The sequence below is a fragment of the Argopecten irradians genome, unplaced genomic scaffold (assembly GCF_041381155.1).
Source record: "Argopecten irradians isolate NY unplaced genomic scaffold, Ai_NY scaffold_0027, whole genome shotgun sequence".
Taxonomy (NCBI): domain Eukaryota; kingdom Metazoa; phylum Mollusca; class Bivalvia; order Pectinida; family Pectinidae; genus Argopecten; species Argopecten irradians.
Window position 1 is genome coordinate 140,340 of NW_027187494.1, and position 14,725 is coordinate 155,064.

General features: G+C 41.0%; 1 pseudogene; it reads left to right on the forward strand.

Annotated features, from left to right (window-relative positions):
• The first annotated feature begins 2,369 nt into the window (after positions 1 to 2,369).
• Positions 2,370 to 5,345, forward strand: LOC138311467 (uncharacterized; annotated as a pseudogene).
• The last annotated feature ends 9,380 nt before the right edge of the window (positions 5,346 to 14,725 follow it).

Here is a 14,725-nt window from a genome sequence, read left to right on the forward strand (position 1 = left end):
CATTCCCAACTGTCACAAACTTTTCCATCAGGTGATGCACCGAGAAAGTTAAAGCTGTTGTTGATAACAAAGCCGCAGTATGTGTGAAAACACGTAATAACTTGTAAATTAATTTATATAACGCATATATATATCTCTACAGAGAGAGTAAACTTTGTTTTTTCAATGAACACCTTGAGAGTGCATTATATCTAGCAGCCCGTGTAAATAACTTGGTTTACAGTATTAGAGAAATTCAAAGTTTATAAATGAAAATTACGATATACATAATGAATATTGATATCATATGTAAATGCTTTTTGTACCAATGTAAAATTTCTTCAGAAATTAAAATTAAAAATAAAGCCGCTGTCATGAATCTACCGTGAGGGAAAGGTCTCGAGATACTTTGTCTTGGCTTCTTTTTCATGATTGGAGCCGTAATTAGGGCAGGTGCAGATTTTGTTGTTCTGTTGAACACATCTTCCAAAAATGATGGTGTTGGCTTTGGTTTTCTGGTTGATTATTCGACCAATGTTAGATGTAGTCAGTGTCATTTTTTCTCTCATTAAGCCATGTATCAGATAGTGTTTGACTTCGTGTAATTTTCTCTATATCGTCTATATCCGCTTGCTCCATATGTCTGTTGAGAAATCAAAATACTGCCGGCAATAGAACTTGAGATTGTCTGTGTACAGATGTATCACCACATCCAAAGGATACTGTTGGGGCTGGTGCTGCTTTGAGGTTCCAAGTCTGTAATATACAAAACATTGATATTAAAAAACTATCAAAGAAAATGTATTACGATCAAAAGTAGATATCTGCATTTTAAATTTAATAAAGGTTCCTGTAATTTACCAATACATGTACATTTTCATATCTGTATCAAGTTGGTAAAAACACAACTGCTTGCCATAAAAATCCCTATAAAAGGCTTATTATCATTTACAGGAGTATCATCGTTAGAAGTGTTGACTATGACTGCAGCGTTTGAGTCACTGAAATCTAAAGTCAAGGAGCAGGAGAAAACAATATCTGATCTACAACAAGCCATTGTCACCACTCAGCCTGCTTCCAGTAGCATCATATGGTTTGGGGTACAGCTTTTTTTTGTTTGTTTGTTTGTTTGATTTATTAACGTCCTATTAACAGCTATGGTCATGTAAGGACGGCCTCCCATGTATGCGGTGTGTTGCGTGTATGTTGTGCGAGGTGAGTGTACTGGGAGACTGCGGTATGTTCGTGTTGTGTCTTCTTGTATAGTGGAACTGTTGCCCTTTTTATAGTGCTATATCACTGAAGCATGCCGCCGAAGACACCGAGCAACACACCCCACCCGGTCACATTATACTGACAACGGGCGAACCAGTCGTCCCACTCCATGTATGCTGAACGCTAAGCAGGAGCAGAAACTACCACTTTTATAGACTTTGGTGTGTCTCGGCCAGGGGACAGAACCCAGAGCCTTCCTCACAGGGGCGAACGCTCAAATCAAGGCCAAAAGTGAGGCGGTGCCAAGGGAGGCATTAGGAAAGATAAAGTCAGTTAGGAAGAAGAGAAAAGATAAGATCCTAAATTTAGTCGCCTTTTACGATCATGCAATAGGGGCAGCAGGTACAATTCTAACGCCCTACCTGCTGGGGTACAGCCAGTATTAGATAACACCAATCACAAAAATCTGTTTAAGCACTACACTGGTATAACATACATACGATTTGTAGCCATTCCGCTCTAAACAAAAGCCATCGATTCCATCACATGCTCTGTCTATGTCCATATTCCTTGCTGAATAAGGGCATTGCACTTCCAGAATACCACATTCCCAATTGTCACAAAATTTTCCATCAGGTGATGCACCGAGAAAGTTAAAGCTGTTGTTGATAATAAAGCCGCAGTCATGAATATATCGTGAGGGAAAGGTCTCGAGATACTTTGTCTTGGCTTCTTTTTCATGCTTGGAGCCGTAATATAGGGCAGGTGCAGATTTTGATGTTCTGTTGAGCACATCTTCCAAAAATGATGGTATGGGCTTTGCTTTTCTGCTGATTACTCGGCCAAGTTAGATGTAGTCAGTGTAATTATTCTCTCATTAAGCCATGTATCAGATAGTGTTTGACTAAGTGTATTTTCTCTATATCTTCTATATCTGCTTGCTCCATATGTCTGTTGAGAAATCTAAATACTCCCGGCAATATAACAGGAGATTGTCTGTGTACAGATTTATCACCACATCCAAAAGATACTGTTGGGGCTGGTGCTGATATCAAATTCCGAGTCTGTAATATACAAAACATTGATATTAAAAAAACTATTAAAGAAAATGTATTAAGATCAAAAGTAGAATCTGCATTTTAAATTTCATAAAGGTTCCTGTAATTTACCAATACATGTACATTTGCATATCTGTATCAAGTTGGTAAGAACACAAACTGCTTGCCATAGAAATCCCTATAAAAGGCTTATTATCATTTACAGGAGTATCATCGTTAGAAGTGTTGACTATGACTGCAGCGTTTGAGTCACTGAAATCTTAAGTCAAGGAGCAGGAGAAAACCATATCTGATCTACAACAAGCCAGTGTCACCACTCAGCCTGCTTCCAGTAACAGCAAATGGTTTGGGGTACAGGCAGTATTAGATAACAACACCAATCACAAAAACCTGTTTAAGCACTACAATGGTATAACATACATAAGATTTGTAGCTTTGTTGTCCTTTTTGATTCCTGAAAACTTCAGTTTACAATTTGAGAAAGGGCGTAGTGACTTTAAGTCTTTGCCTAATGAAGACTCATTGTTTTTGACTCTGATAAGATGTCGACATAGTTTTAGTTTAGCTGATCTTGCTATGAAATTTGGTATCAAACTCCAAACCGCTGGAGAGTTGTGTTCAACACCTTGATTGACCAATGTACTTTAAACTTGCAGAATTACTACTATGGCCTCACAGAGATACACTCATAAAAAACATGCCAAAGGATTTCAAGAAGGATTATTCTACAACCTTAATTATTATTGATGGAACTGAACTTTGTAGTCTCCGTGTGCGCTTGGACTACAAAGTCAGTTTTACAGTGATTATAAAGGTAATACAACACTGAAAGGTTTAATTGGCTATGATCCAAGAGGAACACTTTTATTTGTATCAGAATTATTTTCTGGGTCTGTATCGGACAAAGTCATCACTGAAGAAAGTGGGTTTTATGAACTTTTGGAAAGTCTGACAGTGCATGGATACATTCAGGATGGTGTTTCCATTATGGCAGATAAAGGGTTCGCAATAGGTGACGAATTGGCAAAGTTGAATTTAAACCTTAACATTCCCCCTTTTGTTCGTGGTGGAAAACAACTGACAAGTGGAGAACGGAAAGAAACTCAAAGAATTGCTAAATACAAGATTCACATAGACCGACTAATAGCTAAGGTTAAGAAAAATGAAATTCCAACATGTATGTTTACAAGAATTAACAAAATATGGACCGTTTGTTGTCACCTCACACTGTTTGTGAAGACATTTTTGTCAAAGATAAAGAATAAACTAAACTGTAAGCGTGTGTTTTTAGCACACCATCATCAGATGGTGGGCTATTCAAATCGCCTTTTGCCCGTGGTCCGTCGTCCGTCCGTCCTTCCGTTAACCATTCTTGTTACCGCTATTTCTCAAAAAGAACTGAAGGGATCTTTCTCAAATTTCATATATAAGTTCCCCTAGGACCCTAGTTGTGCATATTGCATTTTGGAACCGATCGGTAAACAAAATGGCCGACAGTCGGCCATCTTGGATTTTGATAGTTAAAATTTGTTACCGATATTTCTCAAAAAGTGAAGAAGGGATTTTTCTCAAATTTCATATACAGGTTCCCCTAGGACCCTTGTTGTGCATGTTGCATTTTGGGACCGATCGGTAAACAAAATGGCCGACAGGCGGCCATATTGGATTTTGATAATTAAAGTTTGTTACCGCTATTTCTCAAAAAGTACTGAAGGGATCTTTTTCAAATTGCATATGTAGGTTCCCCTAGGACCCTAGTTGTGCATAATGCATTTTGGGACCGATCGGTCAACAAGATGGCCGACAGGTGGCCATTTTGTGTTGTGCATATTGTATTTTTGGACCGATCGGTATACCAGATGACCGACAGATGGCCATTTTGGATTTTGATTGTTAAAGTTTGTTATCGATATTTCTCAGAAAGTACTGAAGGGATCTTTCTCAAATTCCATGCATAGTTTTCTCCTGCTTAGTGCGCAGCATACAGGGAGTGGGACGACTGGTTCGCCCGTTGTCAGTATAATGTGACCGGGTGGGGTGTGTTGCTTGGTGTCTTCGGCGGCATGCTTCAGTGATATAGCACTATAAAAAGGGCAAAAGTTGCACTATACAAGAAGACACTACATGAATATACCGCAGTCTCCCAAAACACGTACCTCGCACAACACCTGTTGCCCTTTTTATAGTGCTATATCACTGAAGCATGCAGCCGGTGACACCAAGCAACACACCCCACCCGGTCACATTATACTGACAACGGGCGAACCAGTCGTCCCACTCCCTGTATGCTGAACGCTAAGCAGGAGCAGAAACTACCACTTTTATAGACTTTGGTGTGTCTCGGCCATGGGACAGAACCCAGAGCCTTCCTCACAGGGGCGAACGTCAACTCAAGGCCAAAAGTGAGGTGGTGCCAAGGGAGGCATTAGGAAAGATAAAGTCAGTTAGGAAGAAAAGAAAAGATAAGATCCTAAATTTAGTCGCCTTTTACGATCATGCAATAGGGGCAGCAGGTACCTGCAGGGCGAATTATTAAAGATCAGAATAAACCACAGCAATTATGTGATTTGAATCAGTTATGTTAATCAGGCAGAAGGACAATATCTTTATGTGAAATTATATTTCGTGTCTGTAACAATCTTACTGGTTTAACCTATTTTATTATCTTGCAGAAAAACCGAGAGAGCGAAAATTTATGGTTATGTGGAGGAAGTTGTGCCAGAATACTTGTTTGTTTGTTCGTTTGATTAATTAACGTCCTATTAACAGCTATGGTCATGTAAGGACGGCCTCCCATTGTATGTTGGGAGGCGTGTATGTTGTGCGAGGTGCGTGTTATACACAGAGGAAATATTTCGCAGAATGTTCAGGATGTCTAGTGAAACCTTCAGTGTTGGTGTAGATTTTATTTCAGAATGTCCGGATTGGCAGTCCAATCACACAGGTGGATACAAAATGACTGACATTTCAAAACAATTATTAATCACGCTGTGTTACCTTGCAGGCACAGACACTATTCAGAAAATTGCAGACCGGTTTATTGTTGGAGAGGCCACCACTGTTAAAGTTGTATTGCTGCTAATTTCACTGTAACGATATGTAACTTAAACATTTGATATTTAAACATTGACATGTAACTTGATGATTTAGCTCCCCAAAAGCATATGTCGGCCTATAAGAGAGCCGAAATCTAGGAATCATATATTCCTGGTTTTGAATAAAGCGCCTTCAATCACCGCCATGTTCAGTGACTTCGGGTTTTGTCGGATTCCTAATCGTATCACGTGACTGACGTTTGACATGACCTGCACGTGGTGAGCCAGGTGACTAGCGTAAGCACACATGTGTTTGTTTACGTTTTCCTTCTGGCCTATATGAGCAAATCATGCTAGTATATGTCCACAGATTGAGTATTTGAAACATCCAATTTACACATTACCGTAAAATGTTGTGTGTATCAAATATTGTAATGTGCGAGCATTATTTTCTTTGTAAATAGAGTCTGATGAGGTTGACCACATATTTTGTTTATGAAAAATTGTTGATATTTTCTCTTGGTTTCACAAATCTCGTTTTACTCCGAGATTGTCGCGACGATGTTCGGAAGAGTTCGGAATGATTCGGCATCTTTCGAGCCTATTTTTTCACGTGTACACGTTAAAAAGATTTTTTACTTTTATAATTTAAGATACTTCCAGTGCTGCAACTTTATAAAAAGTGGTAAAATTCGAAAGTTTAAACCTCAGGCAGACGGAGAAAAATATGTATAACACTTAAACAGTTTTCACTATGAACAAAAGAGCGAAAGTTATAGACCATACAACTTTAATGAAAGTCGAACACGCATAATTGACATTATTGTAAATAGGCTGAAGAAAAGATTTATAAAATGGCCAGATCGAAACGATATGGCCAATGAAGCAGATATATTTGCTGCTAGGAACGGCTTTCCTGGAATCATCGGGGCCTTGGATGGAACACACATCAAAATAAGCAAACTTAAAGATCATCCACAATCCTATTACACGTAAGCCTATATGGCAATATATTTTGACAAAAGACGGGTATAAAATGATACGTGAGAAAGTTGCTTAGCATGGGAAGAGTTCTCATCTGAACCCCCCAGAAAACTTTGAATGGGATTCCAGTCATCTGTTGAATCAGTATCCTGTGTTGAATGTGGATTTTGGCCTGTTAGGACATGAACAGGAACATTTTTTTTCTTTTCTTGGTCCCTTCACACCTCCATTAACACATCTGCTTTCCGTTTTCCTTTGCTTTCACTTTTACCACTCAACTTCTTTTCCTCCTGCAGTTTGGTGCTTTGTTTCCTTCCTTGGATCATCTCTTCTATTTCCTCGTTCTTTTCCTCACTTCTACTTGACAACAAAATCAATGGCTCAATGGTCACCTTCTAAAATATCATCCATTTCATTCTCAAATTCAAAGGACTTCCTTCCTTTACCCGACCTGGAGTTGTTGTCCTTCACTGCCTTGTATGCTCTGTTTAAGGAATTCCATCGGCCACATATACATAGAGCCCTTTTTCTGCATGACCTTTCTAATCTCACCCCACATCGCTTTCTTTGTCTGTTTTTCCCTTATCAACAACCAACAGCCTCCTTCCTTATGCGATATTCTGCAAGTAACAAGAGAGTTGCATCCCTGTTCCATGATCCTGAGCTTAAGGCTACAGAGTAAAGAAGACAAGATTTAATACCAGAGGGATATTGGCGCCCATCACAGAATGATCTATGTTTGACAATGGAACGAGGGATCTTTTCCCTGCTTTTCAAACTTTTTCAAACATACTTCATATAAAATTTCAGACGGATCACTTAAGTACTTTCGAAGAAATAGCAGTAACAAACTTCAACAATGAAATCCAAGATGGCGGCCGGTTGGCCATCTTGTAGACCGATCGGTCACAAAACGCAACATGCACAACAAGGGCCCTAGGGGAGCCTACATATGAAATTTGAGACAAATCCATTCAGTACTTTTTGAGAAATAGCTCTAACAAACTTAAACAATCAAATTCCAAGATGGCTGCCTGACGGTCATCTTGTTGACCGATAGATCTCAAAATGCAATTCGCACAATAAGGACCGTAGGGGAACCTACATATGACATTTGAGAGATCCATTCAGTACTTTCTGAGAAATAACGGTAACAAACTTCAACTATCAAAATCCAAGATGGCTGCCTGGCGGCCATCTTATTGACCGATATATCTCTCAAAATGCAATTTGCATAACTAGGGCCCTAGGGGAACCTACATATGAAATTTAAAAAAGATCCCTTTTGTACTTTCTGATAAATAGCGGTAACAATAATTGTTAACGGACGGATGGACCACGGGATGAAAGGTGATTTGTATAGCCCACCATCTGGGTGGGCTAAAAATACAATGTACAAGTCTTTGTGATCTCCACAAAGAACAAGAGATCTCTGGGGGATCTTGGTGCCAACTATCAAATGTTCGTAGTTTGCTATTTGTCTAAAGTGAAGCTAGAATTTGAAAGATGAATATTTTCACTGCTTAACAAAAGCATCTAATGAAATTTACCCCAAACAAAATTAAAGTTAGAAGCTGTCGGCCATATTGGATTTCAGATAAGGCTCAAACTCCATACAGCCCAACTAAGATGTAAGTGGAATCATCATGTGATTCTAGAAGAAAATTCTCAGTTAAAATAATTGTAACCCTGGTAAATACTAGCCGCAAAATACCTCTCGGCTAGAGAGAACTTCCCTTTAACTCGATTGGTTGAGCGTCAGACTAGTAATCCAGAGGTCCCGAGTTCGATCCCGGGCGGAGGCAGTGATTAAATTTATAATAAAATAATGCGCTCTGTTACATAATGACTGCTCAATATTTTGTCAACATTAACCTACTCATACAACTGCCACAAAAATAATATGACTGAAGGCCAGGCCTTAAAGGACGCAGCTTTATGTTTCAGGAACAATTAATTATGCACTGTTAAAAAGTTCAATTTAGTGAAATAACAGTGCCGAATTTTCTGGGTTTTTTTATTAGCTCACCTGGCCCGAAGGGCCGGTGAGCTTATGTCATGGCGCGGCGTCCGTCGTCCGTCGTCCGTCCGTCTGTTTCCTTTCCTTTAAATCGCTACTTGTCATAGAGTTCTGCATGGATTGTAACCAAATTTGGCCACAAGCATCCTTGGGGGAGGGGGAACAGAACTTGTATAAATTTTGGCTCTGACCCTCCATGGGCAGGAGGGGTGGGGCCCAATAGGGGAAATAGAGGTAAATCCTATAAATCGCTACTTGTCCTAGAGATCTGCATGGATTGTAACCAAATTTGGCCACAAACATCCTTGGGGGAAGGGGAACAGAACTTGTATAAATTTTGGCTCTGGCCCTCCAGGGGCAGGAGGGGTGGGGCCCAATAGGGGAAATAGAGGTAAATCCTTTAAATCGCTACTTGTCCTAGAGTTCTGCATGGATTGTAACCAAATTTGGCCACAAACATCCTTGGGGGAAGGGGAACAGAACTTGTATAAATTTTGGCTCTGATCCCCCAGGGGCAGGAGGGGTGGGGCCCAATAGGGGAAATAGAGGTAAATCCTTTAAATCGCTACTTGTCCTAGAGATCTACATGGATTGTAACCAAATTTGGCCACAAACATCCTTGGGGGAAGGGGAACAGAACTTGTATAAATTTTGGCTCTGATCCCCCAGGGGCAGGAGGGGCGGGGCCCAATAGGGGAAATAGAGGTAAATCCTATAAATCGCTACTTGTCCTAGAGATCTGCATGGATTGTAACCAAATTTGGCCACAAACATCCTTGGGGGAAGGGGAACAGAACTTGTATAAATTTTGGCTCTGATCCCCCAGGGGCAGGAGGGGCGGGGCCCAATAGGGGAAATAGAGGTAAATCCTATAAATCGCTACTTGTCCTAGAGATCTGCATGGATTGTAACCAAATTTGGCCACAAACATCCTTGGGAGAAGGGGAACAGAACTTGTATAAATTTTGGCTCTGGCCCTCTGTGGGCAGGAGGGGTGGGGCCCAATAGGGGAAATAGAGGTAAATCCTTTAAATCGCTACTTGTCCTAGAGATCTACATGGATTGTAACCAAATTTGGCCACAAACATCCTTGGGGGAAGGGGAACAGAACTTGTATAAATTTTGGCTCTGATCCCCAAGGGGCAGGAGGGGTGGGGCCCAATAGGGGAAATAGAGGTAAATCCTTTAAATCGCTACTTGTCATAGAGTTCTACATGGATTGTAACCAAATTTGGCCACAAACATCCTTGGGGGAAGGGGAACAGAACTTGTATAAATTTTGGCTCTGACCCCCAGGGGCAGGAGGGGCGGGGCCCAATAGGGGGAAATAGAGGTAAATCCTATAAATCGCTACTTGTCCTAGAGATCTGCATGGATTGTAACCAAATTTGGCCACAAACATCCTTGGGGAAGGGGAACAGAACTTGTATAAATTTTGGCTCTGCCCCCCGGGGCAGGAGGGGCGGGGCCCAATAGGGGAAATAGAGGTAAATCCTTTAAATCGCTACTTGTCATAGAGTTCTGCATGGATTGTAACCAAATTTGGCCACAAACATCCTTGGGGGAAGGGGAACAGAACTTGTATAAATTTTGGCTCTGACCCTCCAGGGGCAGGAGGGGTGGGGCCCAATAGGGGAAATAGAGGTAAATCCTTTAAATCGCTACTTGTCCTAGAGATCTGCATGGATTGTAACCAAATTTGGCCACAAACATCCTTGGGGGAAGGGGAACAGAACTTGTATAAATTTTGGCTCTGACCCCCCAGGGGCAGGAGGGGCGGGGCCCAATAGGGGAAATAGAGGTAAATCCTATAAATCGCTACTTGTCCTAGAGATCTGCATGGATTGTAACCAAATTTGGCCACAAACATCCTTGGGGGAAGGGGAACAGAACTTGTATAAATTTTGGCTCTGATCCCCCAGGGGCAGGAGGGGTGGGGCCCAATAGGGGAAATAGAGGTAAATCCTTTAAATCGCTACTAGTCATAGAGTTCTACATGGATTGTAACCAAATTTGGCCACAAACATCCTTGGGGGAAGGGGAACAGAACTTGTATAAATTTTGGCTCTGATCCCCCAGGGGCAGGAGGGGCGGGGCCCAATAGGGGAAATAGAGGTAAATCCTTTAAATCGCTACTAGTCATAGAGTTCTGCATGGATTGTAACCAAATTTGGCCACAAACATCCTTGGGAGAAGGGGAACAGAACTTGTATAAATTTTGGCTCTGACCCTCCGGGGGCAGGAGGGGTGGGGCCCAATAGGGGAAATAGAGGTAAATCCTATAAATCGCTACTTGTCCTAGAGATCTGCATGGATTGTAACCAAATTTGGCCACAAACATCCTTGGGGGAAGGGGAACAGAATTTGTATAAATTTTGGCTCTGATCCCCAAGGGGCAGGAGGGGCTTGGCCCAATAGGGGAAATAGAGGTAAATCCTTTAAATCGCTACTTGTCATAGAGTTCTGCATGGATTGTAACCAAATTTGGCCACAAACATCCTTGGGGGAAGGGGAACAGAACTTGTATAAATTTTGGCTCTGACCCCCGGGGCAGGAGGGGTGGGGCCCAATAGGGGAAATAGAGGTAAATCCTTTAAATCGCTACTTGTCCTAGAGATCTGCATGGATTGTAACCAAATTTGGCCACAAACATCCTTTGGGGAAGGGGAACAGAACTTGTATAAATTTTGGCTCTGAGGGGCAGGAGGGGCGGGGCCCAATAGGGGAAATAGAGGTAAATCCTTTAAATCGCTACTTGTCCTAGAGATCTGCATGGATTGTAACCAAATTTGGCCACAAACATCCTTGGGAGAAAAAACAGAACTTGTATAAATTTTGGCTCTGCCCCCGGGGGCAGGAGGGGTGGGGCCCAATAGGGGAAATAGAGGTAAATCCTTTAAATCGCTACTCAGTCCTAGAGTTCTGCATGGATTGTAACCAAAATTTGGCCACAAACATCCTTGGGGGAAGGGGAACAGAACTTGTATAAATTTTGGCTCTGACCCCCCAGGGGCAGGAGGGGCGGGCCCAATAGGGGAAATAGAGGTAAATAATTAAAATCGCTACTAGTCATAGAGTTCTGCATGGAATTGTAACCAAATTTGGCCACAAACATCCTTGGGGGAAGGGGAACAGAACTTGTATAAATTTTGGCTCTGACCCCCTGGGGCAGGAGGGGCGGGGCCCAATAGGGGAAATAGAGGTAAATCCTTTAAATCGCTACTTGTCATAGAGTTCTGCATGAATTGTAACCAAATTTGGCCACAAACATCCTTGGGGAAGGGGACAGAACTTGTATAAATTTTGGCTCTGACCCCCCGGGGGGAGGAGGGGCGGGGCCCAATAGGGGAAATAGAGGTAAATCCTTTAAATCGCTACTAGTCATAGAGTTCTACATGGATTGTAACCAAATTTGGCCACAAACATCCTTGGGGGAAGGGGAACAGATTTGTATAAATTTTGGCTCTGTCCACCTGGGGGCAGGAGGGGCGGGGCCCAATAGGGGAAATAGAGGTAAATTCTTTAAATCGCTACTTGTCCTAGAGTTCAGCATGGATTGTAACCAAAATTGGCCACAAACATCCTTGGGGGAAGGGGAACAGAACTTGTATAAATTTTGGCTCTGGTCCCCCGGTGGCAGGAGGGGCGGGGCCCAATAGGGGAAATAGAGGTAAATCCTTTAAATCGCTACTAGTCATAGAGTTCTACATGGATTGTAACCAAATTTGGCCACAAACATCCTTGGGGGAAGGGAACAGAACTTGTATAAATTTTGGCTCTGACCCCCCCTGGGCAGGAGGGGCGGGGCCCAATAGGGGAAACAGAGTTAATCCTTCAAATCGCTACTAGTCCTAGAGTTTTGCTTGGATTGTGACCACATTTGGCCATAAACATCCTTTGGGGAAGGGGAACAGAACTTGTATAAATTTTGGCTGTGGTCCCCCGGGGGCAGGACGGGTGGGGCCCAATAGGGGAAATAGAGGTAAATCCTATAAATCGCTACTTGTCCTAGAGTTTTGCCTGGATTGTGACCACATTTGGCCATAAACATCCTTTGGGGAAGGAGAACAGAACTTTGGCTCTGACCCCCTGGGAGCAGGAGGGGTGGGGCCCAATAGGGAACTTATAGGTTAATATTAAAATTCCTTAAAAGAAACAATGAACCTGTATTCAGAACATTACTTGGCATTACAAACCAGGTGAGCGATACAGGCCCTCTGGGCCTCTTGTTCATCTATTCACACTCTATCCTATTTCCAAAACCAACATTTGAGAGAGAAGGAAATACACATAAGAGAAGGAAGAAATTTTTATTTCCGTACCAGATATTCCGTTTTTGGTCAGCTGAAGGTGGTCTATCACTTGAACGCTTGCAAATAAAGAGCAATAGTACTGAGCTTCTGTCGGATATGATTACATACGTCGGATCATAAAAGCGTTTTGAACGGCTTGATAACATAATGAGGTGACTTCAAAGCATCACATTCATGCTGATGGGATTTTTTACATTGGGTAAAAAATGGCGGCCGCAAACTGAAGCTGTCAGTGTGTAGGATTGAATTTTGAAGATTGAGTTTTTTTCTTATATTTTCATTTATGTGTTACCTTCGAAGTGCTTCACACTTCGTTCGCTTTGGGCACGAAGGGCTGTGCCCTTATTATGAATAATTTATTATACATATACCTTGAGCTTGTGTATGGTTCATAACATTTTCGCAAACCGGTGTTGGTATCTCCTGTTCCTGATGTGTGGGTTTTACTTACATTTCTGTACATGTCCCTTGTTCTGTATTGTTAAAGTGTGACAGATTTGTTATTGCTAATAGAACCAATGTGGTTTTTTTCTTTTGAAAAAAAAATTTCAAAAATTTATAGTTTGCTGAGAGTAATGCTGGTTTCAGATTAAGATACAAATTTATAATTAACAGATTTGGAAACATTCAAATAACTTTTTCAAGCTTTTTACAATCATACCTTGCATATATGTTTTCATTATGGCACTTTTTGTGGCATCATCTGAAATAAAACAAATAAAAGTGACCATTTACACAAAATGTAATGGAACATTATTATTGAACAAGGACATAGTCATTCAGATCCCCCGCCAATGGAGATATCAAAGCTGAAGTAAGTTTGATTGTGGAGACTTATGTGTATAAAAAAAAAACAGGAAAAAGGAAGTTGAGCTAAAGAAAGATGGAGTATAATTCAAGTAGAGCGGGGCTGTAATTGTTGAATCAGGTATACAGCCTTGAAATTTATATTAGACAATATACACAATTTTACATGCTGGTTTTAGAGTTATGCTCCGGAAATGAACCTGCTACAAAAATATGATATTTTCAGCAATGTTTCTATGGTAACAGAAAAAAGCACAAAAAGTGAAAACCTAAAAATAGCAAAAGGCACCACTAGACCATAAGAACAATGTGTCTATGAAGTTTCATGGAAATATCTCTGCTGGTTTTTGAGTTGTGCTCCGGAAACGATTCTTACACAAAAATCTGCCATTTTCAGCAATATTTCCATGGTTACAGAAAAAAAGTACAAAAAGTGAAAACCTTAAGATAGCAAAAGGCACAACTAGACCATAAGACTAATGTGCCTATGGAGTTCCGTGCATATATCTCAACCGGTTTTCCAGTTATATTCCGGAAACGAACCTGGTAAAAAAATATGATATTTTCAGCAATGTTTCCATGGTTACAGAAAAAATTCAAAAAATGAAAACCTAAAAATAGCAAAAGGCACTACTAGACCATAAGACCAATGTGTGTATGAAGTTTCGTGGAAATAATGCTCCGGAAACCATTCGTACAGACAGACGGACGGAACCCATGTGTATAACAACCGTTTGATTGTATCAGCTACATGTACACCATTAACCATAGAGAGTGATCTGAATATGTTCATGACAAATTTGTCCTTTTTTTGTGTCATGCCTTTTGACAAAATTAAACAAACCTTGCCATAACAGTAGTGCTTTTGTATCATCCTTAGCGCAGTGAGCGGTGTCACCATCATCATGCGCCGCCATTTGCAATGGTTTTAAATGCTTAGAGTAGTCCCCCTTCGGTCGCGTTCGAATAATTATTCATGGGTGCGTTCAGTTGAACTTTATCGTTTCGTTTTGTCTTTATAACTGAAACTTTTGACACTGTCAGGATCCGTGTGAATAATGAATTCATGAGAGTTAAGTAGTTTCGATCATATAAGTTGAAAGTCTACTATCAACATTGAACCATATCTAAACCTACTTGTGTTTTTGTACACCTTCCTACAGAGCCGACATATTGCTTGGTTCATGTTGAGATTGCTTTTTGTCGGCGGCAAATTATCAGACATTTTAAGAAATCCGAAGTATTTCCATACTTCGCTTTTGGCTTTACTTCCGGGATGAGGGTATATTGTCTTGTTTTCCAACACTGGCAGCA